A 26,510-nucleotide genomic window follows, 5' to 3' on the forward strand; every position below is an offset into this window, starting at 1 on the left:
CTTGGCTGGGATGTTATAGTTGGGGCAGTAGCTTTGAGCAGTGAGTTGGGCTAGATCACCTCCTGAGGTGCCTTCTAACTCTAATTTTCTATGATTCTGTGGTGCAGATACAGTAGCTGTGTGTTTAGTGCTGCACTTCCAGTACTTCAGCTTGCTAGACAGCATGGATGGAGCAGTGGAGTGGCATCTCAGTCTGGTGCAGCTTGACACACTAACTGAGCAGTATAGACATGGCCAGTATTATTTCCTGTTTTAATGTTAATAACATGTACCAACTGCTCCATTGTTCTGATCGCTAATTGGGGTATTCGAGAGAGGAAAATCTTATGTTCCTGATCTGTTTTAGATTTGCTTCTGCTGTTGCTGGAAAGCATTTTAGCATAAGGTGAGAAAGTGTATGCCGCTGATCTCAAGAGCGCAAGAGTGATGTGATTGTGAATGGAATAATGAAACTGATTGCGTGTGATAAGATGTGTTAATGGTGCTTTTAATTGTTACCCTTTCAATTTCCCAACCAGAGTCTTCCAAAGGAAAGAAGCACTTTATTTTCTAGGGAGAATAAGCAGAAAACTCTTCTTGGAAAATAAGTATTACTTAAAAAAACTAATAAGAAATGAAAAACAACAAAAAAAGCAGAGTCCAATTCAAGTTACCTTAAAGCCTTCTCTGAAGTTCCATGTAATGTGATGTGTAGCAGCCTGTATAATGAATATTTGTCATAAGAAGCCTAATATTTTTGCCTTTCAGGACCTGAATTGGCTGCTGGTTTATTGTCTGGTATAGTTACAACAGTATTGTAACTAGAGGTAGCCAAGTGGAACACCATCCCTGGGTGCCATCTTAGAGGGAGAACCAGAATGTCTCCCCCATCATTCCCCCAGTCCTGAGGCTGATGCCAGCAGCAGCAGCTAGGCATCAGGACCCTCTTGTCCTTTCCTGCTGGAGCCACTGTTTCTCTTGCTGCCATATTTGCTGTTGCCCATTACTGCCAGGGACAGCAGTTGACAATAAGCAAAGTAGTATTGCGTGCATGAGACTACCCACTGTGTTTTGGAAATGCTAGTCCAGCGAGTGAGAGGGTGAAGGTTTTAATCACTACAGATTTAAATGGGTGGGAACCTGATTGTTTAGCAACTCGCCTGTCATCTTGTGTCCTAGCATAGGTTTAGAGATTATCTGAGATATTAGAACCAATGTCCCCGAGTTTAATTGTGGAGACGGTGCAAATAGGCCTCCTCAATTTTAAAGGCTTGTCTGTATGAAAAGTGGTACAAAGTTAATTTAAGGTGTGCTTTTTATACTGGTTTAGTTAAATTGGTGTAAAACCCTGTGGACATGTCTACATGAGACAGTTACTGTGGAGTTGGAGCTTGGGGAACAAACATGAGGAACTGGCCCTCCTGCTTTCCAATTGGGACTACGATATCATAGGGATAACAGAGACCTGGTGGGACTCTACCCATGATTGGACTGTAGCTATAGAGGGCTGCACCCTGCATAGCATAGGGAAAAAGGGGTGGAGATATAGCTCTATATGTAAAGGAGCAGTACATTTCCTTGGAAGATGAAATTGGTACGAAGGAAGGGCAACTTGAGACCCTCTGGGTCAAGATACAGAGGAAACATGGCGAAAGGGACCTAACTGTAGGAATATATTACAGACCTCTGAATGAAGATGAAGAGCTAGACCTGGAATTCGCCAGAGAACTGGAAGAGGCTGCGGGAGCATGGGGTATGGTCGTCATGGCTGACTTTAACTACCCAGACATCTCCTGAGAAGAACACTTGGCCAGATCTGACCGGTTGCATAGATTCCTGACTTATATTGATGAGCTTTACCTGTCTCAGGAAGTATATGGGCCGACCAGAGGAAATGTGTTCCTAGATTTAGTTTTGGCCATAGTTGTCCATACCTGTACACAAAAAAGGTGGGCCAGGGGCCGGGAGGCCATCTTGGCTCAATAGGTAAGTTGCAGATCTTCTGAAAAAGAAAAGGGAGACTTACCAATGAAGGAAGCTAGGGATAGACCCCAAGGAGAACTATATAAGATTGGCCTACACCTGTAAGGGGCAGATTAGAAAAGCAAAAGCAGGGACTGAATTCAGGTTAGCAGTTGAAATCAAAGACAATAAGAAATCCTTCTATAGGTACGTAAATAACAGGAGGAAAACCAGTGGATGTGTGGGACACGAAGGAGAAAACTGAACTCCTGAACAGGTACTTCACATTGTATTCCACCAGTCTAAGAGTGATAGCCTGCTGAATGCAAATACGAAAGAATAGTCACAGTAGGGATGATCACCTACCAACAGTCAATGTAGAGCTGGTAAAAGAACAGCTAGAGAGGCTGGATATCTATAAGTCAGCAGGACTGGATGAAATCCACCTGAGAGTGCTGAACGAACTAGCCAAAGTCATCTCAGGACCATTGGCAAACCTCTTTGAGAATTCCTGGCACTCAAGAGAGGTCCCAGATGAGTGGAAGAAGGCCAGCATTGTGCCCATCTTCAAGAAGGGGAGGAGAGAGGACCCAGGGAGCTACAGGCTGATCAGCCTGACGTCAATCCCAGGAAAAATTTCTCAAGGAGTTGATATGCAATAAGCTAGTAGAAGGCAAAATTCTGAATGACAGCCAGCACGGTTTTGTCCTGGGTAGGTCATGTCTGACTCACCTCATCTCCTTCTATGACCAAGTTACTCACCACTCAGATAAGGGAGCTGTGACTCCTTGATGTCATTTACTTGGACTTTAGGAAGGTCTTTGATTTGGTGTCCCATGAGGCTTTCAAGGAAAAACTAGGGGACTATGGGCTCAACAATTCAATGGTCACATGGGTGGGAAACTGGCTGCAGGGTCGGACCCAGAGAATACTAATAGATGGATCTGTGTTGAGCTGGCAGAAGGAAGCCAGTGGGGTCCCCCAGGGTTCAGTACTTGGACCAGTGCTTTTCAACATCTTCATCAATGATGTGGATGGGGGGGATGAAAAGCACACTGGCAAAATTTGCCCATGACACTAAGCTGTGGGGAAGTGTGGCCATGCCTTGGGGTAAAATGACAATCCTAGACAGATTAGTTAGATGGACGGACCAGAACCAGATGCTGTTCAACACTGAGAAGTATAAAGCGCTCCATTGGGGGAGGAAAAATCCACAACAAACCTATAGGCTTGGTGGTACTATGCTAGCTAGCACCATGTCCAAAAGGGACCTGGGGTCATAATTGACCATAAAATGAATATGAGCCACCAGTGTGATGATACAGTTAGCAGAGCAGACAGTATGCTGGCATGCATCAACCAATGCATCTTGGGCAAAACTAAAGAAGTTATTCTCCCACTCTACTTGGCATTGTTGAAGCCACAGCTGAAGTACTGGGTTCAGTTCTGGGTGCCACACTTCAAGAAGGATGCAAAGAAACTTGAGAGAGTCCAGAGAAGAGCCACTTGTATGATTAGAGGCCTGAAGAGCAAGCCATATGAAGAAAGGCTGACAGATATGGGATTGTTGAGCCTAGAAAAGAGAAGACTTGGGGGGGATTTGGTGGCAGCTTACAAGTATATCAGCGGAGAGCATCAGGAGCTAAGCGAACAACTATTCACCAAATAGTTTTCACCAAAGCGCCCCAGGGGAAAACCACAAGCAATGGTCATAAACTCCTAGAAGAAGGTTTCAGACTGGCTATAAGGACAAATTTCTTCACGGTTCATGTGACTAGACTCTCGAATAGACTCCCAGCAGAGGTGGTGCAGGCACCTACCCTGGAGATCTTCAAAAGGAGACTGGGTGCACATTTTGCTGAGGTTGTTTGATCCCCGCAGTCTTTCCTGCCCAGAGCAGGGTGGCTAGACCCAATGATCTCACAAGGTCCCTTCTAGCCCTAAACTTGCGTGAATCTGTACATGGTCTAATTAGCTCCACTGTAACCATCTTGGCGTCTACACGTGCAGTGCTCTTGGGATCAAGTAAACTAATTAACTCTGCAATAGGTTAGTACTTGTAAACACAAGTACTATCCTATGGTGGAGATTTTTACTCTGCAGTAGCTCACATGTAGGTGTTGACAGGGCTGGCTGGGGCATGAGAACGGGGGAGCAACAGGCAGCCCCTCCGCAGCAAGTTGAGCTGAGTCGGAGCAGCCTGGGGCTGGCAGGCTGACCCTCAGGGCCCCCAGCCAGCCACGGCTGTTCTGACTTGGCTCAACGTGCTGCGGTCCTGGGTGCATGTTCAAACATTGCACCTGAGAGCTTATTGTGCCAGAGTTTATTGCTGTGCATTAATTGCATGTGTTGATGCACCCTGTGTGAACATTCTTAATTTAGTTTGTGTAAGAACATGTTTAAGCTAGATCAAATTAAATTAGTCCTGTCTCAAAATAAGGGATTTGTCTTTGTTCAAAATCACGTTAATTTATTACAGTGCTGGCTTAGACTTGTGTGGCTTCCCATTTCATTGGCTCCCAAATGTTCAGATATCTGGGTTGCTGTATAAGGATTGTTTTGGTTGCCGCCTTCTCCAGATTATTTTTGGAGGTGCAGGAGTGATGAATATTTTTTTGTGAAGGTATGAGGAAATTTGTAGGGAGTTGGAAGACTCTTTTGAGTTGATTGATGTAAACATAGGCAGACAAGGTTCCTTGGGTGAATTTGATATCTTTTATTAGACCAACCCAAATAGTTGGAGAATAGTTATTAAGCAAGCTTTCGGGTTCAAAAACCCTTCGTCAGGCTAAGGAAGTTTCAGCAGGTGCTGTGTGCTCTTCCTGGATGGAATGAAAAGTGAAGAAGCCAGGGGCTGGGCAGTCGGATGTAAACATATAATTTTTGTTTGTGTGCTCATAGCACAACAGGAATCCATTTTAAAATCAAAGTAGATAAAACTAAATAATCTTAGGGCAGCCAAATTCAGTTTGTGTTTTTTTATAATGTGGCCACCCTTTGCTTAAGCATCTGAGTTCAGTGTGCAGTGTGTGCAGTGTTTTGTATCATTCCAACAGCTGGATCAGGTTGCATATTGCATTTCTGTCTTAAGCTTTGAAGTTGTTTGCAAACAGCTTTTTTATGATGCTGTCAAGCTTCTTTACATCCAGCACGTCCTTTAATTAGGTAGCATTCAGGCTGTCCAGCAGTAAGTCTTCAGATTTTTTGAAATGCAGAAATCTAGAACTCTTGGTTCCAAAATGATACATTTTATTAGACTAACTGAGAAATCGCAAAAAAAATCTTTTTCTGTAGGCAGACAGGGTTCTTTGGGTGAATCTGATATCTTTTATTAGACCAACTAAATAGTTGGAGAACAATTTTTAAGCAAGCTTTTGGGTTCAAAAACCCTTTGTCAGGCTAAGGAAGTTTCAGCAGTTGGTGTGTGATCTTCCTGGATGGAATGAAAAGTAAAGAAGCCAGAGACTGTGCTGGTCTGCAAACAACAGGCAGTCAGTGAAAATGTAGATTGAGGAGTCAATGGGTGAGAGACTGGCTGTGTGGGGCGGGGGAGAGAAGGGAGATGAATAGTGGAGAAGTACCTGGGAAGTCAGCTGTCGGACAGGTTATAACGTGTCATAAATCCAATGTCTGTATTTAGTCCGTGATTTTTAGTGTCCAGGAGGTTGATGAAGTGGAGTTCATAGGCTCATCTCTGGGAAGTGTTTTGTAAGTTTCCTTTGAGGATCAGGACTGAGAGATTGGAGAAAGAGTGGTTTTCTTGTGAGAAATGTGCCCCCACAGGTAATTGGGTATTCCTGTCTTTGATAGATTTCTGGTGTGCATTCATTCTGGTGCACAGCTGTTGTTTGGTCTCTCCTACATATTTTCCATCTGGGCTTTTTCTGTAAGCTTTCAGGCTCATGTGCCCTTCTTCAGGCTCAGGGAAAGATGGTAAAATATTTTAGTGTGCTTTTCCTGGCATTCATGGGCTCGCTGCTGTGGTGACTGCGGTTTCAAGCCAACTTCCTTAATTGGTGAAACTGCAAATGATCAAATGTATATAATATTTCAAATGTATATATTTGTGCTTTTCTTTTGGTTAAATTGGAAAGTTCAAAATGGACTTTGCCAAGCAATCATTGTGTTTCACTGGCTTAAAGGGGGTTATTGAGTTTTTGAAATCAAGCCATAAATGTACAGACATTCTCATAGAAACCTCCCTCTGTAGCCTACAAGCTGCTTGCTTTGCACACTCAGACCTTGCATCAGGCAAAGCACACTGCTGGCCTAGATTTTTGTAAGCAGTGAAATATATGGTAAATCACACCACTTTCTAACTTGAATTTGGTTTCTGATACTGGTTTCCCAAGCTTCAGCATTTGGAGAAAGGTCCCTATCTTTGTACAAAGACTCAGAATCAGCTTCAAGTCTGTCATTCTCCATCTCTTCCCAATTCTGCTTGGAAGGAGCTGAATGTCAGAGTGTGACGTGCAATGACTGCATCTGAGCTTGCTCAGTAAAAGCAAAATATTCTGCGCTGACTTCAGGGTGAAGAAAGAGTCTAAACACCAAATATTGAACTATAGAAAACAAGTTCCAGGCCCTTTCTTAATTGTATCAGGGGATGTCCTTTAATATTCTTCATAAATCTCTCTTGCTGAGTCAAAATTTCTCTTTAGCTGCTTTGAAATGTAATGGTCAAGTGTCTTTGAAGAAAAGAAGACAGCTATTGGAAGTAGAAACAAGCAAGATGAAACAACTGGGAAAGATCCATGTGTTGAATTTTTTATTAGACCCTTTTTCCATTACAAGTGTAGCAAAATCACTCCAAATTCATGTTTGTGTAAGGTCGAAATTGGGTCAGTTTAGCTCATTTATATGGCTACAGGATCATGCACATATAACAGCTACATCTTAACAACTGCTGCAGGCACCAAGAGCACCAGCAGCCCTGCTCCCCATTTGAAGCCACTGCAAATGTTGGTTTGTCCATACTCAGACAGGCTCCTTCACATTCTTGTCTCACAAAAATTAACTTGATTGCATGTGTCAAAATGAGGTGCGTTTCACTTGAGAGACAGAACATGTTTCTGGGTATGATAAATTACTTTAATGTGATTAGGTTGTAGTCTCAACTGATTTAGATATGAACCAGTGGCCTAAGTCTGAGGGGCTTGATATTCTTATGCCAATATTATTTGTTAACATATTACTTGTTACTTCAAAAAATACAGTGGAATTTTGGTCAGCCTGTCACAGGGATAATTCATCACTGTGGTCTTATTAGTGCTCTGGATCCCTGCCAGAGTCCTAGTGATTTGTACACAAAATATTGTTCATCATCTGCTAAAGTGTAATTAGTTATTACCAAATGTACATGCCCGCTAAATCACAGTGGAATTTTTTTCTGATAATTAGTCATCTTATTCAATCCAATGGGCGCTCACAAAGCACTAGAGTCTCATCAGCTTTTCTTTTCCTGACGAGATATAGATGATCAATAATTTCATTTAGCTTATCTTTTATTGTGACAGTGCACATTAAAATACAAAGCAAACCTCATTGACTATGTTACACTCTCATTATCATGCAATTTTTATATAGTAACCAACTCTGATTTTTTTAAAATAAAAATTATACATTAAATTTTTACTTGTATATTATATAATTCAGGTGTAGGCAAAAAAATCTCTTGGCTGACCATATATTTGGCCCATGGTTTGTGTCTCAGCCCCACCCAGCTCAGGCACACAGGGCAGCCCGGGCTGTGGCGTGAGTGACTGGTCCCGCTACTCCTGGGTGTGTGGCAGACTGGAGACAGTGTGGCAGCAGGATTTAGTTTCCCAGTAGCCCCTGTGGTGGCAGCTCACTTTGCCCAGCTACTGTTACCAGCCTGTCCTGCACCCACTGCTGGGGGAGCCAGATGGAGCAGGCAGGGTAGAGACTGGCCTGGGGCCCCTGCAGGCAGGGCGCTTGGCCACATGAATGGGATGGGGCTGCGAATGGGCAGAGGGCAGCATCCAGGAGCAGGACGTGCAGGTGGGGCTAGAATTATAGGGTGATGACGGTGCAGGGCCCAGGCCCAGGGCAAAGCCATGATCTGCTCCTTGCATGTCCCTGCAACAGGCACTGGTTCTGCAGGCAGGGATGTGAGGGGAGTGGATGGCAGCTCTGCCCTGGGCCCCAGCCCTGTGCTGTCACTGCCTCCATCATCTTGGCCCCAGCTGCCTGTCCTGCTCCCAGATGCCACCTGACACCTGCCTGTGGCCGTGTCCCATCTGCCTGGCTGAGCGTGCCCTGCCTGCAGGGGTCTTGGGCTGGGTTCTGGAGACCCTGCGCACTTGGTCTATCCAGTGCCCCCAGTGGTGGGTGCAGGGTGGATGGGCCCGTGGCTGAATAGGATCAGTTGTTCCCCCCCTCCTTGGCACTGCCCCTCTGCACTCCACTCCTTCCCTTTACTGCCCCCCCCAACCCGCAAGAGGTGACTGAAACTGCTTAAGTGGCCCTCCATCCCAAATAATTGCTAGAGGTGCACTGATACATCAGTCCCATATCGTATCGGCACTGATAAAAGGGAAATTGACATTATCTGCAATCAGCTTTTTTTGACTGATGTGGCTGATAATGTCACTAAAAAATGTCATGTGCATGCAAGCAGCTGCAGCTCAGCATGCAGGCGGTCAGGGATGCAGCCGGCAGTGTGGAAAGCAATGTTTAGCTTGTAAGTCTGTTGTGGGGAAGGGAGAGGTGTGGGTAGGGCAGACCAAGGCCCCCGTGGTGAGGGTGTGTGTGGGGCTGGGACAGGTGCCGGGGCAGGGGCAGGTACTGCACAGCTGGCGGGCATGGGATGGCGCTGTGAGTAGCTTGTCCAGGGGGCACAGGGAGTGGGGCATCTCCCACTGCTGCATGCACTCCAGGAGGGCATGGGGCATGTGTGCACCCTAGATCTGTGTGTGGGGCAAGGGCGGGTTGCTGCCATGGGCAGGGGCCAGGGGCAGTGCCAGGCTCTTCCCAGCAGGGGGGCTGGGCTGGTCTGCCTTCTGGGTGGGTGGCAGTGGCCCTGGGAGGGGGGCTGTGGCAAATTTTGGGGTGGCTGTATCCCCCCCCATAGTTCCCCTCCCAGCATCACTGCTGCCTGCCCCTAGGGCAGCCTGGTCCAAGCACACTGCCATGAAAAGCCTGGTGTCACCCTTGGTCCCAGCCCACAGCAGCAGCCTGCCCTTGCCCTGTGCATAGATCTGGGGGGACACACAACCCCCATCCCCCCCCCCAGAGTGCATGCAGCAGTGAGAGCTGCGGCCCCCCCCCCCGCCCCCGGATGAGCCACAGCTCTGTCCCGTGCCCTGCCTTGGCCCGGCTGTGCAGCCCCTGCCCCTGCTCCAGGCCTAGCACCAGCCCCACTCCCTCCCTCCCATGGGGGCCTTGATCTGCCTTGACCCCCCCCCATAACAGACATCAGTCAGACACTGCTCTCCAAGCTGCTGAGCCACATATTGGCAATTGGATTGGTATCAGCCGATATGACTCGTTAAAAATCAGCCATTAGTTTTGGTCCAAAAAATCTCTATTGGTGCACCCCTAATAATTGCCCATCCCTGATATAATTTTTACATAGTGAGGAACAGTGCATACAAATTACATTTGGCACTTGCATTTGCTTTATTATGAACATCAAAAGTCATTCTTCACTCTCCTGCTATGGCATGCAAAATACATCTCCTAAAAAGTTGAAAATGGTTAACTATGGATGATCTGTCACTTGTGGATAATTAGTCTTCATTACTGATCTCCTCTAGAGTGATGAATTAGCTAAGTTTTACTGTAGAAAAATCCTATGATTGACATCCTGAAGAATTATTTTTGTGTAGCTCAAAGGCTTTTCAGTCTCTCCAATGTACTTTTCTCTATCTTCATGAATTGATCCTGAAAATTTAACACAATAAGACTCATTTTTTTGTGCCAAGGGAAAAGGTAAATGGCTGGTTTCAGTGATGGTTGGTACCAGTCCTTATCTATATTTGTTTTGTTTTGTTAGTGGAAGAACACAACTTTGCATTTCTAAATTACTTCTGGATGGGGATCTCTGTGGAAATGAAAAGCAATTTAATTTTGCAGCACACGTTCCATGGAACATTAGTAGTAGTTTTTAGATGGGGAAGTTGAGACACTGTCATGGTCTTGGCAGAAATACAGTGACAGATACGGGATTTGAACTTTCTTTGGACTACCATTTTTGCACCTTATTATGTCAGTACTGTCATAATGCTATCCAGTTGTAGGACCTAACAATTTTTTCCATTATTGCTTTATACAGTAGAGGTGGTGACTGTGTTAAGCTTGTGCCCAGCATTAAAAACCATGAAGGGCAGTAAACCACAAGTAAGGGGAGTCACGGTGTTTGCAACCTGGAGCAGGTGATAAGGCACAGGCTTCAGTTGTGAACTTCAGAGCTTGTTTTTACTTTTTGTATGTGGTCCCAGATTACTTCTGTTTTTTGCGCTTAAATATTTGCATGTACTGTACTCTTTTAACCTTCAGCATGTGTTTGCACTGGAAACTAAAGTAAATCCAGCAATTATATTTTTAAATATGTGAATAGGTACATAATAGTGCATGTGCCTAATTATGCCAAAGTATAATGGTACCCCATTTCATGTAGCATCAGAGTTCTTATAGGTAGGGGTCTACTTAATTCACGGCAAAATAAAAGTTTTCACTGCTTGGTCACAGCATGAAGAGCTGATTTTGCAGACATTTCCTGGAAGCCCCACTTCTTTCCACTGAATGACAGAGGCATATATTGTATAATTTAATAGTAAATTCTATGGAAAGTAAACGTATATAATTTATCATATTATAAATCTAAATATTAAATTTAAATCTAAATTTAAATATATTATGAATATATTATATATAATATTAATTGTAGCTTATATCATCATCATATATTATTATATGTAACATTCTACAAAAAGTTTAGAAATACTAATTAATGCTAACCTTAATAGAAACTTTTCACTTCGCTGACTGGCACCTTCACTTAGTCTATGTCACTAGCAGACAGTAAGTTTCAATCAGGTGATTGATGGCTGCAGAGGTTATTGTGTTCTCTTGGTATTGTGGTAAGCATTGGGACATTCTAAAACAGCGGATTTTATGAATAATATGCTGGGTTTGTTTTAGGTTGATTCCATGGGAAATTGCAGCCAGTGTGATATTTCCTGGTGCTAGCTGACAAAATGCCACTTTTTGCAGTTTCCATGGAAACTGCAAATTAAGTAGACCTCTAGTTATAGGCACTTCAAGGAATATTTTAAAAGTAGCAAGTGCCCCAAAACATAGCAATGGAAATTCAAATACTTAAATTTTTCAGTTTAGAACATGTTTTCCCTAATGAGATTTTAAGTACTATCTACACTTGTCTTCCCCAAAGCAATTCAGAGGACAGCTCAGTTTGCACAGGATAGCAGTGTTTCCATTGCTAGTTGATGGCGTACAGCTACTACTGACAGGCAAGTGTACACACCACTCTATACCAGGGCTGTCAAACATGTCTCATGGGCTGTATCTGGCCCACAGCTATTTCTTCAAGCTGACGGGTCTCCTAGAAGACCTGGGAATTCATGGGCAAGGCCTGTCACAGAATTTGGGGCTATGGGGCTCCATTGGGGATGGCCTTCAGCAGCAGTGGGGGTGAGCAGTGTCTATGCCAACACAACTCAATTTGTGCTGCCGCCAATTCCAGATATGGCCCACAAGGGGTGCCATGGTCCAGATTTTACTTGGGATGTGGGGTGAGTTTGATACCCCTGCTTTATGCAATAAGCTTGTGGCACAGAGCATATTTTCCTGTTCTGGGAATTGGGAGACCTCAGACTCTACCTCTGTTAACTACAGCTTTTGATTTCTGTGCACTTTACCATCTTAATAACTGTATTTACTCAGATCAAAAACAAATTTTTCCCCCTTTCAGCATGGAGATACAAAACCCTCAGTTTAGATTTAGAATATAAGGCAGTAGGGGGCAGGCTGCTGCTCCATCTCCAACCTGAACCTGTGCTCAGTGTCAGAGCCGCAGCCTCTGCCCTCCCTCCATCACCTCTTTCCTTCTCCCTTGCTGCTTACCCTCAGTTACGGCTCCAGTGCCTGCCTGGCCTGGCAGCAGCAGCTATTGTAGAAACAGCTCTGGCCCTGGCCCTGGCTCCAACCTAGGTCTGGGGCTGGAGCTGCTGTTACCATACCCCTTGTCGCTGGGGCTGGAGCCAACGTGTGCTTTGTGATCCAGGGTGAGCATGGGGAAAGTACAAGTGGTTGGGGGGGCACGCACTGTGGGGTTGCAGCCAGTGGAGTGGGGTGGGCAGTGGTGGGGGAAACAAGTGACAGGATGGGGTCACAGTCACCACAGGGATGCAGGTGCTGGAGGGTGCAAGCACCTTGGAGCTAGGTGCCCAGGGGCACAGATGCTGTTGGCGGGCAGGTGCTACAGGGTGTAGCTGGCAGCGGGTGGGGCGGAGGCAAAGGGCAGGGATAAATATGGTAACGATGTGGGCTGTCTCTCCAGCCTTAAAAGGCTTTTAAATCCACTCTATGTTACAAATAACTAAAGAAGTTACACAAGTTGCTTTAGATTCAGTTAGGACTAGAACCCTGATCTCTAATGTGACCATTCTGACATACTTCCTGTTACCACCCCCCCAGTGTAATGTATGTTAGGCAGTGCACTGCTTTGTCCTCCCAAAGCCAGGGACAGAATTCAGAATGTTGGATATCCGATTTTTGACTCTTGCTTAGGAAACAGCTGTGTAATTCCCTGGAAAAGTGTGTATATGAAGTTTCTCAAGCATCTGTTCCACAGAGAAGCTAATAATTGCTCTGGCATCTCAGGAAGTTTCATTTAACTTCTTGAAACTTTGCACTTTTAGAGAGAGGTAAGGGCTTGACTCTGTGTACACATAACTTGCAGAGAGACAACAGAGCTCATGGGTAGGTAATCAGGTCTGTTATCTCTCATCTCCATATACTGCTGTTAACAAGGATGTTATCTCTGGAGAGAGAAATCCACAGCTGGAGAACTGAAACTAAGCATTGCAGAGATGCTTAATGGTATCTTCTAGACTGAGCACTGAGTCCCATTGGGTAGAGTAGTTTTCTTGAATTTTTACTAATCTATAGAGGACCTCTGGGAGCCCCATAAGATTGGGCCCCTAATATAGTTCATGACTCGTTGAGATTTATAGAATTTTCAAAAAAGGTTACATGAATATATTGCAGGGGCAGGCAATTTTTTTGGCTAGAGGGCTGCTTAACGAGTTTTGGCGTTCTGTCGAGGGCCACAAGGGTAGTCTTGCCCCTTGACAGGTACCCCACCCGCTGGTTGCCGTCTTGGGACTGGAAGTCCTGCCCCCTAACCCCTAACCTTTGCCATCACAAGTCCGTCCCTTTGTCCCAGAAGTACTCCTTTGGGGAAGCAGGTTTGCTATCTTTAAACCAAAAAAAAAAAAAGTTAATGTACTAAAAATCAAACATCCACAATAACATGTTTCAATTTGATTTTAAAAGATATTTTGGTCCTGATTCATGTGTTTGTACTCTGTATATAGAGGTGATTGCATAATAGCTCAAAATGAAGTCTTACTCTTATATATTGTGGAGGGGTGGGGGGGTATGAGGGTGAGTGTGGATGTGCGTGGGTATGGGGGCTTGTGGGGGGGATATTTTTGGAGATGTGTAGGTGAGTATGGGGTGTGGGGGGCTGGGTATGGGGTGTGTGGGGGAGGTGGGTGCATGTATGGGTAGCAGTGAGTGGAGATGCCCCTCAGAGGCACACAGGGGTGTGTGTGTGGGGGGGGTGCATATGGGGAAGGGTGTGGGGGGTGCAGTGTTTGTGGGGTTTGCAATTGTGTGTGGTGGAGGGTGTGGTTGTGGGGTTTGTGCAGGAGGGTTTGTGGGTATGGTGGGGTGTGCATGGGAGACCTTTTCACGCACACCTCTGAGCCAGTCAGTCCCTGCTCTCCCCCTGCAACAGCCCACGTGCCCTGTGGCACCTCCCTGCCACTACGAAATGTGCGTAGCCCCAGTGCACCCTGTAACTGCGCTGGACTCACCCGGGCAGGAGTGGATCATCCAGATGCACACACAGGTCCAACTTGGCCTGCTTTGTGCCTGCTCCGCACCACCAGGCCGTGGTGCGTCCTACCACCTCCTGGGCACGCAGCGAGGCTAGGGTGGCTCCTCAACTGGACTGCCTTTCTAGGCAGTCCAGGTAGTGACAGCATCTGGCCCCAGCCCTGCGGTACTGGTAGGGACCTGCGCTCAGCCCCAGCCTGCCCCATGCCTGTTGTGGACTCATCTGCTCACGCTGAACAGCTGCAGCAACAAGGGAGAAGCATGCTTCATGCAGGGGAAAACCGACCCTTCCTCCTCGCTGCTGCCTAGCGCTTCCTGCAGCAGCTGCACAGAGCCTGCACTGGGCTGCCCTGCGTCTTCACTGCTGTCACTGGTACAACCAGGCTACCAAGCAGGGGCAGCACAGATGAGCTGCAGGGCAGCCCAGTGTGAGTTCCACACAGCTGCTGCAGGAAGTACTGGGCAGTGGCAAGGGGGAGGGGCTGCTTTTCCCCCATGCTGAACACACTTTTGCCCTGCCAGTGCTGCTGCTGTAGTTGTTCAGTGTGAGCAGGTGAGTCCACAGCAGGCATGGGTGGGTTGGGGCTGTGCGCAGGTCCCCGCCAGTACCGTGGGGCTGGGATCAGTAGTGGTGGCATCTGGAAGGAGCCACCACCACCTGGGCTGCCTAGAAAGGCAGTCAAGCCGTGGAGCCACCCCAGCCCCGCTTTGTGTCCAGGGGGCAGCAGAATGTGCCATGGCTGGGCGGTTCCTGGGCCAGGAGGGATTGAGGGACCCACTGCAGGCCAGACAAAGCCCCTCCGCAAGCCAGATCTAGCCTGTGCACCATATTTTGTCCACCCCTGATATATTGTCTCAAATAGTATATAATTAGAAGCTGTAATCCCTAGTCCATGATGATATCTTTAAGCTTTAACATATCTTAAATTAAACCAATATAGGCTTATTTTTTTAAAAGCATCTTTAAAAAAAAAATCTGATTTAAATAAAAAAAATCAATTTTTTTTTAATTAAAAAAAATTGATTTTTATCCTCTCTGCTATTTCCTACACCAGGGGTTTTCAACCTTTTTTAAAGAGTGTACCCCTTCTGAACTTGTACCCCCTTCTGGCCGGGCAGTGTGTGTGTGCGGGATGGGGGTTCTGGCTGTCTGCGGGAAAGTGCAAGGGAGGAGAAAGGGGAGGTGGGACTGAGACCAGTCAGGGATAGGGAGGGAGCAAAGCCAGGCCGGACCAAGGATCAGGCCGGGGCCTGCTGCGCTTACCCTTCCCCCACACCCGGTGCTGGCACCCCCCCACCAACAAATCTGTCATCCCCAGCTACCTCCCTGCCCCAGCACCAGCCCCTCACGGCCTGGGGCCCCCAGCCGGGGGCCAGAGCGGGGCCAGCCTCTGCTGTGCTGCCGGGCTGGAGGGGACAGAGCCTGTGGGACCCCCGTGTCTGCCCTGCCAGGCCCTGCACAGCTGTGGCGGGACATGGGACAAAGCCGCGGGTCATTCAGTGGGAGGCACAGGGAGGGGTGGCAGCTCCTGCTGCTGCAAATATCTCGGGAGGACATGGGGCACATGTGCCCCTGGATCTATGCGAGACAGAATGGGCTACTGCTGCAGGTTGTAGCTGGAGCAGTGCTGGGCTCTTCCTAGGCAGGGGTTGTGCTTCGCTCTGGGTGGGCAGCAGCAGTGCTGGGGAGGGGGCATTAGGTAGGCTATGGCAAATCTTGGGGTGGCTGCAGCCTCCTGCCAGCACCACTGCTGCCCTCCCCAGCGTAGTCTGCCCCCCATCGGGAAGAGCATGGTGCAGTCCCGGCCCCAGCCCACAGCAGTAGCCTGCCCTGTCCTGTGCAGACCCAGGGGTACACTGACAGACAGCCGGATATGAAGCTGGTGGGACAGGGAGCTCATACACCACCACCACCATCTATACACTCTGTGTCACGGCTGGGTGCTGGGCGCTGCTTTCCAGTGCCCAAGTATCTCTGTTTCTCCGCGTCACTGGCTTCATGTGCAGGTGGCTGTCAGCACCCCCTTACCCACTGGAACATGGCAGCAGTGTGGGGAGCTCATGCAGCAGCCACCCTAGCGCCACCGCACACTGGGGGTGGAGGGGATGCTGACAGCCGGTCACACGTGAAGCCAGTAGCATGGCGAAGCGGAGATACTTGGGCATAGGAAAGCAGCGCATGGCACCCAGCAGCGGCACAGAGTGATGGATGGTGGTGCCTCACCCCCTCATGCCACCACTTCCAAGGTACCCCCACTTCTCTACACCTCTGGCTTTGCATCTGGCTGGCTGTGAGTAACCCCTGCCCCCGACCCCTGCTGGCCAGATGCAAGTTGGCGGCCTGGAGAAGCAGGGGTACTTGGGTGTGGGGAAGAGGCACGTGGCAGCAATGCGGAGTGATGGATGGTGGTGGTGGAGGCCTCACCTCCTGCGCCACCACTTCCCAAGTAACCCCGCTTCTCTGCACCACCACCATGTACCCACGGTTGACAACCCCTGTCCTACAGACTCTCCTTGTATGACTTGCCTTCCAACCCCTTTATTATTTTTGTCACCTGTCTCTGGCCCCTCTCCAGCTTCTCCATGTCCGTTTTTGAAATGCAGAGCCCAAAACTGCACATAATACTCTAGTGGAGGCCTAATCAGTGCTGAGTAGAGGCACTATCACCTCCTGTGTTTTGCACCTAATGCTTCTGTTGATACAGTCCAAAACTGCATTTGCCTTTTGTACAGCTGCGTCACACTGTAGACTCATGTTGAGCCTGTGCTCTACCAAGACTCCTAAATTCTTATCTGTATTGTTACTATCCAGTTATTTTGTATTTGTATGTTTAATTAATCTTCCTGATCCATAGCACCATGCATGTGTCAGTATTGACCTTCATCCTGTTAGCTTTGGCCCAGTTTTCCGGTCTGTCAGTGTCCTTCTGAACTGTGCTCCTGTCCTCTAATGTCTTAGTCTTTCTCAGTTTTGCTGTGTCTCCCCTTTTTCTGAGGAAGCTATCTATTCCAGCATTCAGATAATTAATAAATACATTGAACAGCATGAGGCCCAGGACAGACTGCCATTTTTATATGGATCCATTTATAATTACCCATTTGCTTGCAGCTGTCCAGCTAGTTGTCTATCCGCCTTGTAGTAGTTTTATCTACACCACATTTATCCAACATGTATAATCAAACTCCCTCCACTCTGTAGTGCAACATGGGAACTGCAAACAACTGCATCCCACATCCTAACTGGGGAGCCAGAACTTCCCTTTCTATTATCTTCTACACTCTTTTCTCTAAATTTGGGAGCTGAGATTAGATTGGAGAGAATAGGAAGAAGTAGGAGAAAGCAAAGTGGGTACCTGTGAGCAGCTAGTAAGAGAAGAAATATAAGCTGCAGCCTGCGGCCAGCAACCTCTCACAGTTCGGTCTCAGATAGCAACAGAGGGGCAGAAGAGACAAGAGCACAGAATGCAGACCAATACACTATCCATGGAAATATGGTATGTGACCATGAGGCTTAAAAACAAGCAGTTGTCAGGTGGAGGTCAAGGCAGTTATTAATGGATGAGCTTGGGCCTCTGGATTTTTCAACATGGGCAACTTAGGTCACCAAAGAAGTGGTATCAGGTGTAACAAAGGTGTTTCAAATTAGTTTGAATTGGTGTAACAAATTAGTTTCAAAGGTACCACTGTGCTCTGCCTTCTACCTGACTTCAGACCAACACAGCTACCTTTCTTTGGTCAAAGTGGTGTTCTGTTCTTCTCTAGTGGTGACTGGGCTACATAAAATGGCTAAAGAGCCTGCTACGGTTGTAGAACCCAGAGTTGGCTTACAGTTCTGGCTTGAGGATCATGCTTTTGGATCCAGAAGGTTCAGCTTTGATCCCTGCTGATGAGCTTCCAGGAGCATGTAGTATTGTGCTCACACCAGAAAAATGGAGCTGGTATGCAAGCTGCATGTGAAGGTGATAGCAGTAGCCCTACAGCTATAGCAGACTAACCCTATAATGGACTGGAGAGATCATATGGATAGGTTGCTTTGACTGACAGTCTTCAAGCTGAAAGCATTGTATGCAGCCTACAAACTTGAATTGCAGAGCACTTTTCATAGATTTGGGAGACTATAGAAATACATTTCGAGCAAGAGTCTGGCAAAGGCCATGTATATAGGAAGAATAAAAACAGCCTATGTTATAGTAAAGTAAAAAGTGGGAACTGTAGCATTTGTGGTTGGAGCATGTGAAGTGGACTGACTTTAGATTTGCCTGATATGTGAGTTTGAATTTGGGACATATGCATCTCCTGGAGACTGAAGTGAAATAATTAGCTATGTGCAGTGCCTTTATTTCCATTTTTTATTTCCATGCCTTTAAGTATTGGGTAGGTCATAGGCTGATGCGATGTTTTGATTTGCTAATACAATTGTATCTATTTTTTTTACCAGAATTTCTCTTAATAACCATAAAGCTGGCACCAATAGAATCCTATGAGTTATTTTAGTTGCCACTGTTTCATACAGAACTGGAATTCAGTATTTCATAGACCTTTTCTGGATTCCTAGTTTATTCACTGCTTGTTGAATGTGGCTTTGCATTCTAAATGAGAGTTTTAAAACACTAACCTAGAGAACATGAGATGTAGTTTTGCCAGGACCATGCAAGCCCATAAGTCTAAAACTCTCCTTCCCCCAAAACTGAGATTTAAAAAAAACCCAAAACAACCAACAGTATTATGTTCCTTTTATTTTCCTTCTGGAGTTTTTGAGCTTTTAGCATTATTGGGTTCATCTACACGTGTGCATTACCGCAGAGTTGTCTGATTAGTTCTGTAGTAAGGCATCACAGCCTACAAGTGTGCTGGTATTAGGGTGCAGTAAACTAATTAACTTCACTGTAGGATAGTACTGTTGGGGACAGTCTTATGGTGGAGTACTTTACTGATCTGAAACGCACATGCAGCTGCAGTGCGGGTGTACATTGCATCCAGTCAGCCCAGCCAGCTGGGGACCTGCTCTGCCCCAACTCAATTTGCTGCTGTCTCGGGCACATATGTAGACACTGTTCTCGGGAACAGTTGACTCCGGCATGAATTGCTCTGGAGTTCGGTGCATTGCATTAATTTTACGTATAGATGCACCCTTTTCAGTTTTTGTTTGCAGCCATGAGACCTAAAGCATCTTTAAGAAATGAAGCTGTGATTCTCACTTATTCAGGAGACATTAGAAGCTAGGTCTGCCAGAAATAATTGGAAGATCAAAGGTAAAATCTACAGTTGGTTGCACTGAATTTCTGAGAAATAAACACCATAATCAGCTGCATATATGGACAGTGTTGGTTATGACTAGACATGGGATTAATATGCAAATGCATATTATTTTCGTGGGTGTACAGGGCATAAGACCATTGACTAAAACACCATTTGTATCAATGCAGCTCCAAATATGTATGGTTTATAGTACATAAAGCTGTGTGGTGGAAAATTTGGTGCATAATGTCAATGATAATGCATAAAAAGGAATGCGTTTTCATTTTGAAGGAAAATATTTTTCTTTTCAAGGGTTTTCAAAACAAGAAAAATAAAACTTTGCACTTCATTATGCCTGCTTCTCATGTGTATGTGATCCTAACTTTATATACGTTGTCTTTCCACAAACTTTGCTCCAAACCTAACTGCAAAGGCCCTGATGTTGCATAACAGATTAAGGTTAGGTTTATCCATTGGTCTGTTTAGGTTTATCCATTGGTCCCTTCCACTCAGACCCCCTTGCTGTCCACAGATGCGGATAGTGTGGTTTTACCCTTCTGCATTTCCATCCCCTTGGAACTCTCAGGGAGGGGCTACTCTTCTCCCTTAGGTCTTCCTTAGGCCACCGTCTTTGTGGGAATGTTTGTGTAACTTGGTGTTATCTTGTTTACCCTCTACAGCACTAGTATCCTTGGGTGGTGGGGCAGATTTGTCTTGGTGGGAATACAAAATGCTGTTTATGTGAGAGGTGTTTTTTTAATATGAAGTTATTTGAGAGTTTTCAGTTAGTGCTAGCTCTTTACTGTTAATACTGTCAAAATTGAAATCTAGCAAGAATGTACTATCGCAGCAGTGGATCACAGCTAATGCTAACTTTACAATTCATGATAGAATCACTTCTTGTCAGGCATATGAGAAGCAGAAAACAATACCAGATCCAGCAATATGTGAAGACTAGCAACCATTTAGCAGCTACGCTAAGAAACAGTAAAAGCATTTAAACACTTTGGACAAACCTAGTCCTGCAGAGCCTAATAGTTTTGCTGATGACCTCTGTAGAGCTATGCGTAGATGTAATAGATTTTAGGGTCGGAAGGGACCTATTAGATGATCGAGTCCGACACCCTGCCCTGGGCAGGAAAGAGTGCTGGCGTCAGATGACCCCAGCCAGGTGTTTGTCCAGTCTCCTCTTAAATGCCTCCAAGGAAGGGGACAGCACCACCTCCCTTGGAAGCGTATTCCATATTTTGGCAACCCTCACTGTAACGAATTTTTTCCTCATGTCCAATCTAAATTTGCTGCCTTTCAGTTTGGGGCCATTATTTCTAGTTGCCCCGATGGACATCCTAAAAACATTGTATCCCCTATTTCCTGCTGTTCCCCATGATGCGTTTGTAGATGGTCACAAGATCACTGCTCAGCCTTCTCTTGTGGAGGCTGAAGAGATTCAAAGTCCCTCAATCGGTCCTTGTAGGGTTTTCCTGTAGGCCTTTAACCAGACGGGTGTCCCTCCTTTGAACCTTTTCCAGGTTATCTACATCCCTCCTGAACTGTGGCATCCAAAACTGGACATAGTACTCCAGCTGCAGCCTGACCAATGCTGCACAGAGGGGAAGTATCACCTCCCTAGACCTGTTTGTGATTCACCTACTTGTGCAAGAAAGAGTGCAGTTATCTTTACCTACTGCCTCATCACATTGGCGACTCATGTTCATTTTGGAGTCGACTACAACTCTGAGATTTCATAGATTTCATAGACATTAGGGCCAGAAGGGACCTTAGAAGATCATCGAGTCCAGCCCCCTGCCCAAAGAGCAGGAAGTAAGCAGGGGTCACGGGATCCCAGCAAGATAGATATCCAAATGTCTCTTGAAGGCGTTCAAGGTAGGTGTTAGAACTACCTCTGGCAGCAGTCTATTCCAAACCTTATGGGCTCGGACAGTAAAGAAGTTCTTTCTTATGTCCAGCCTGAAACAGTCATGGAGGAGTTTGTGACTGTTTGATCTTGTCATCCCTTGGGTCGCTCTGGTGAGCAGATGTTCCCCCAGATCCTGATGAGCACCCCTGATAAACTTATAGGTGGCCACCAAATCACCCCTGAGCCTGTGCTTTTCCAGGCTGAAGAGTCCCCTAGCTCTTAGCCTGTCATCATAAGGTCTGTTTTCCTGACCTCTTATCATGCGCGTGGATCTCCTGTGGACTCTCTCAAGCTTCTCCATGTCTTTTTTGAATTGTGGAGCCCAAAACTGGGCGCAGTACTCCAGCTGCAGCCTCACCAGGGTCAAGTACAGCGGGCGAATGACATCCTGGGATTTGCTCAAGAAACATCTATGGATGCAAGCCAGTGTTTTGCTTGCTTTACTAGCTGCAGCATCACATTGAAGGCTCATGTTCATTTTGCGGTCAATCATGACCTCCAAGTCCCTTTCGTCTGAAGTGCTAGCCAGTGTAGCACTGTCGCGCCTAAATGCATGCTGTGGGTTTTTCCTCCCAAGGTGGAAAACCTTGCATTTTTGGGTGTTAAATGCTATCAGGTTCTTGTCTGCCCATTTCTTGAGCCTGTCAAGGTCAACCTGGATTGTGCTCCTGTCCTCGGGTGTGGACGCTTTACCCCAAAGTTTGGTGTCACTGGTAAACTTGGCTAGTCCGCTTCTGATGCCGATGTCCACATCATTAACGAAGATGTTGAACAATATAGGCCCAAGGACAGAGCCTTGAGGGACCCCATTGGTCACAGCGCACCATGATGATTGACTTCCATCAACCACCACTCTCTGGGTCCTACTATGAAGCCAGCCAGCAGTTCATGGTGAGGCCGAGGCCGCAGTTAGCCAGTTTTGCTAAGAGGTGATCATGGGATACCAGATCGAAGGCTTTTTAAAAGTCAAGATATATGATATCAATCTCTTCTCCCTTGTCCAGGTGATACGTCACCTGGTCGTAAAAGGAAATAAGATTGGTCAAGCAAGACCTACCTGCAACAAATTCCTACTGGCTATCTCTCAGGATGTTGCTGTCAGCCAGTCTGTTAAGAATGGCCTCTTTGATTATCTTTTCTAAGACCTTCCCTGGGATAGAGGTCAGGCTGATGGGCCTGTAGTTTGCCAGATCCACTTTCCTCCCTTTCTTGAAGATAGGCACTACACTAGCCTTCTTCCAACCTTCAGGCACTTCACCAGAGCACCAGGAGTTCTTGAAGATCCGTGCCAGGGGCTGGGCTATAATGCTTACCAGCTCCTTGAGTACCCTGGGATGTAAGCTGTCAGGGCTGGCTGACTTGAAGGTATCCAGCCTCTCAAGGTGTTCCTTCACAAGGTCAGCATTGATGGAGGGTAAGGAATCTCCCTCACCCAGGCCTTCCTTTTCCATAATGGGCAGGGCCATCCCTTGGGACTGGTGAAAGACCAATGCAAAGTACCCATTTAGCAAGTTGGCTTTTTCCTGGGTGTCGGTTGTCAGTTGTCCCATCTGGTTTAGCAGTGGTCCAATGTTGCCCTTGCTTTTCCTCCGGCTCCCCACATATCCAAAAAAGGACTTTTTATTGTCCTTGATACTTGTAGCCAGTTGGGGTTCAGTTGCAGCCTTGGCTTTCCTGGTTTGGTCTCTGTAGTTCCGAACCAGCGCAGAATATTCCTCCTTGGAGGTGGATCCCGTCCTCCATTCTTTGTAGGCCTTTCTTTTTAGACACAGGAGGTATGCTAGTTCCCTGCAGAGCTAAGGGGGCTGCTGTGCCCTTTTGCTGCCTTTCCTCTGAGATGGGATAGACTTTGCTTGTGCACCGAGGATTGCTTCCTTGAGGAGCAGCCACTCATCCTGAACTCCCCTCCCCTCCCCTCTGGGCTGAGGCCCTTTAGGGCCTCACTGACAAGCCTCCTGAGCTTGTCAAAATCAGCTTTCCTGAAGTCGAGGACTTCTGTATTGCTGACTGACTTGCCAGCTTTACAGTAGATGGTGAAGGTGATCAGCTCGTGGTCACTGTCCCTTTCCGCAGTTGTGCTACTTAGAATGGTGCCTCCCAGTCTATAGGTGTGTTGCTGATTCTTCCTCCCTAGGTGCAACACATGGCACTTATCTTTGTTAAACTGCATCCTATTCTGTTCTGCCCACTTCCCATGTGCATGCTGCACCATTCCTTAGAATAAGCTAAATAATCCATCCTTGGGGAAAAAATGCTTAGATTGGCATGTTCAAAATGAATGAATTGTGCAGAAAAATTATCTTGACATAGTTTACAATTCTACAGTTGAGAAGATTCATAGTCATATTGGGGAAAGCCAGATTTGGATTGCTTTGACTGTTGAAGACTCTGACCATTATAGCCTGTTTGATAGTTGGGAAACTCCTTATTGAACTTAGCAGACTACTTTTTGACTTCAAAACTGTTGGAGAGGATAAGTCATGCAATCATAACACATTTCTGAATGACTTGACATTTACCGTTGCATAACTCTACTTGTTCAGCATCTGATAAAGGGAGTTCTGGCTCCTGAAAGCTTATGCTATACATCTCTGATTTAGTTAGTTTATAAGGTACAAAGCTACCCTGCCTTTTACCCATCTTGGACAACCCAACAGTCAGGGGGGTCTTGCAATGATTGAGGCACACTTTTCTGCTCCTTCTTCCAGGCAATCAAAAGAGATTTGAGATGCGAGGCCTCTTGACATGCTATATTCCCTTGACCAAATCAAGAGCAAAATACAAGTCTGCTCCACATGACCTAGCTCTTTGATTGAAACACCATCTGCAAAGACATTTGAAGAGGAATCCTGAATATGAAGTGCCTTTAGCTGTGAAAAGTTACTTGGGTGGTACTGATCTGCAGGGCTGTCCTGGGGGAGGGAGGGGTGTTAATTGGGGTGACCACCCCGGACCCCATGCTTTGGGGGCCCCACAGAGCTAGGTGGAGCGGCCATGGCAACTCTGCATCGCCGCTGGCTTTGCATCTGGCTGCTTGCTACTCCTCACCCCCTGCTGCCACTGTTGATGGCAACAGCAGCTTCTTCATGTCCTGGGTGCGTGGGATTGAGCCAGGGCAGGGCCCTACACCCTGCTTGTTCCAGATCAGCAGAGCCAACCCTACCAGAACAAGTACCAGCTATGCTGCCTCCCATTTTTAAGTTTTGCCCTGTAATATCTGGACATTGAGAGATCTTTTTTAGCTTATAAGCTTATGCAATGGGGCAAGCTTTCACTCCTGGTGCAACCCTCGGGAGGGGGGACTATGGGGAGGCGGCTACAGCAAATTTTGTGGTGGCTGCAGCCCCCCCCACCCAGCGTTTTCTCTAATCTGTGAGGTGCGCACAGCCACGCAGGTGCGCCTGGCAGCATGACATGAGTAGATCAGTGGTTCTCAACCTTTAGATTCGAGGCAGCCCTCATTAGATGCAAGGCATCCTGTGGAAAATGTTAGCTCATAGTCAAAAAATGAATTAAAAGATACAGAAAGATAACAGAGTAGGATTTCTGTTGCAACGATCCTAGCAGGTCAGATAGTTTTTAATGCTGTAGATTACTAAGTGAAATCTCTGGGTTTATCTTGTGAATCATGTTTGCACACCTAACTGTGCTAACATTGTATAGCACCCTGAAGCACCCTTGAAAGGATCTTAAGGCATGCCCGGGTGCCAGGGCACCCTGATTGAGAATCAGAGCTGTAGAGACTTGTGGCTGACTTCTTGAGAACAGTCAGCTTTTCTGATTACAGAACAATATTGTGCGTATGTTTTCTACTGGTAGGATATGGTAGAGATGGCCCTTTCCTAATTCCATGTCAAAAGCTCTGTGATTTCTTGTAGGAAGCAGTGGTCCACCTTGTTGGGTGATGGCAAAGGCGTGCTCTGATGTCAGAATCTGCCATGTTAACCATTGTAACAGAACTTGGATCTCTTTATGCTTTGAGCTATCAACATTAGAGATTTTTTTGGCTGATACTGACGGATGATTTTTAACGAGCCATATTGGCTGATACCGATGCAATTGCCGATATGTAGCCTGGTGTTGGGCTGGTAAGTCTATAATGGGGGAGGGAAGGGGCATGGGGGGGCAGATTGAGGCCCCCACAGTGAGGGAGGGGCTGGGGCTGGGGCTAGGGCTGAGCCAGATGCAGGCACTGCCCAGCTGGGGCGGGGCAGGGCACAGGACGGAGCTGCGAGCAGCTCATTTAAGGGGTTCAGGGAGGGGAGGGCGGGTCTCGTCGCTATGCACACCCCAGGAGGGCACGGGGAGGTGTGCGCGCCGAGATTTGTGCGCGGGGCTTGGGCAGGCTGCAGCTGCGGACTGGATCCGGGGCGGCACCGAGCTCTTCCTGGTGTGGGGGCTGGGGCCGGGCTGCATTTGGGGCAGGCAGTGACAGCACCGAGAGGGGAGCTATGTGGGGGGCGGGTGGGCATTCCCTCTAAGCTGTATAGCATGTGCGGCCGTGCAGGCGCACTCATGCCACACTGCCAGGTGCACCTGCATGGCTGTACACACCTCACAGCTTAGAGAAAACGCTGGGGGGGGGGGGGCTGCAGCCACCACAAAATTTGCTGTAGCCACCTCCCCATAGTCCCCACTCCCAGTGCCTCTGTCGTCTGCCCCAAGCGCAGCCCCAGCCAGCTTTAGCAGCCTGCCCTCACCCCACACACAGATCCGGGGACACACACCCCACTGTGTCCTCCCAGAGTGCATGTAGCAGCAGGAGGCACTTCCCCTGCAACCCCCAGATGAGCTGCTTATGGCTCCGTCCTGTGCCCCACCCCACCCTGGCTGAGCAGCATCTGCCCCATCCCCACTCCCTCCCTCACTGCAGGGGCCTCAATCTACCCCACCATGCCCCTGCCCTCCCCCTCCCCCCACAACAGACTTACCAGCCTGACACTGCTCTCCACACTGCCGGGCTGTGATCCTGGCCGTCTGTATGCTGTGCTGCGGCTGTGTGTTTGTGCCGGGCATTTATCGGCCACATTTATTGGCCAAAAAAAGCTGATTGCTGATACTGTCAAATTTCCTTATACTGGTGCTGATCCAATATGGGACTGATGTATCGGTGTACTTCTAATCAGCATGAAAAGTAACAAGATCACTAAAGTAGCTCCATAATTTATAGTCTCAGTAATTAATGTCAGCATGTGCACAATGGTGGCCATGCTGCCTTCTCCTGTGTGTAACTTACTTGTACTATATTGGCCATTTACTCTGTTCGGTTCCAAGAAGTTAAATGAGTCCTAAAATTATTTCCATT

The 26,510-nt window shown here is 47.1% G+C and overlaps 1 protein-coding gene across 5 annotated transcripts in view; it reads left to right on the forward strand.

The window, feature by feature from the left end:
- The window catches only part of MAP2K4 (mitogen-activated protein kinase kinase 4), a 213,157-nt gene that overhangs the window by 17,940 nt on the left and 168,707 nt on the right, over positions 1-26,510 (forward strand). The gene's annotated exons all lie outside the window — the stretch shown is intronic.

Source organism: Alligator mississippiensis, chromosome 8 (genome assembly GCF_030867095.1).
Source record: "Alligator mississippiensis isolate rAllMis1 chromosome 8, rAllMis1, whole genome shotgun sequence".
In the NCBI taxonomy this organism is placed as follows: Eukaryota; Metazoa; Chordata; order Crocodylia; family Alligatoridae; genus Alligator; species Alligator mississippiensis.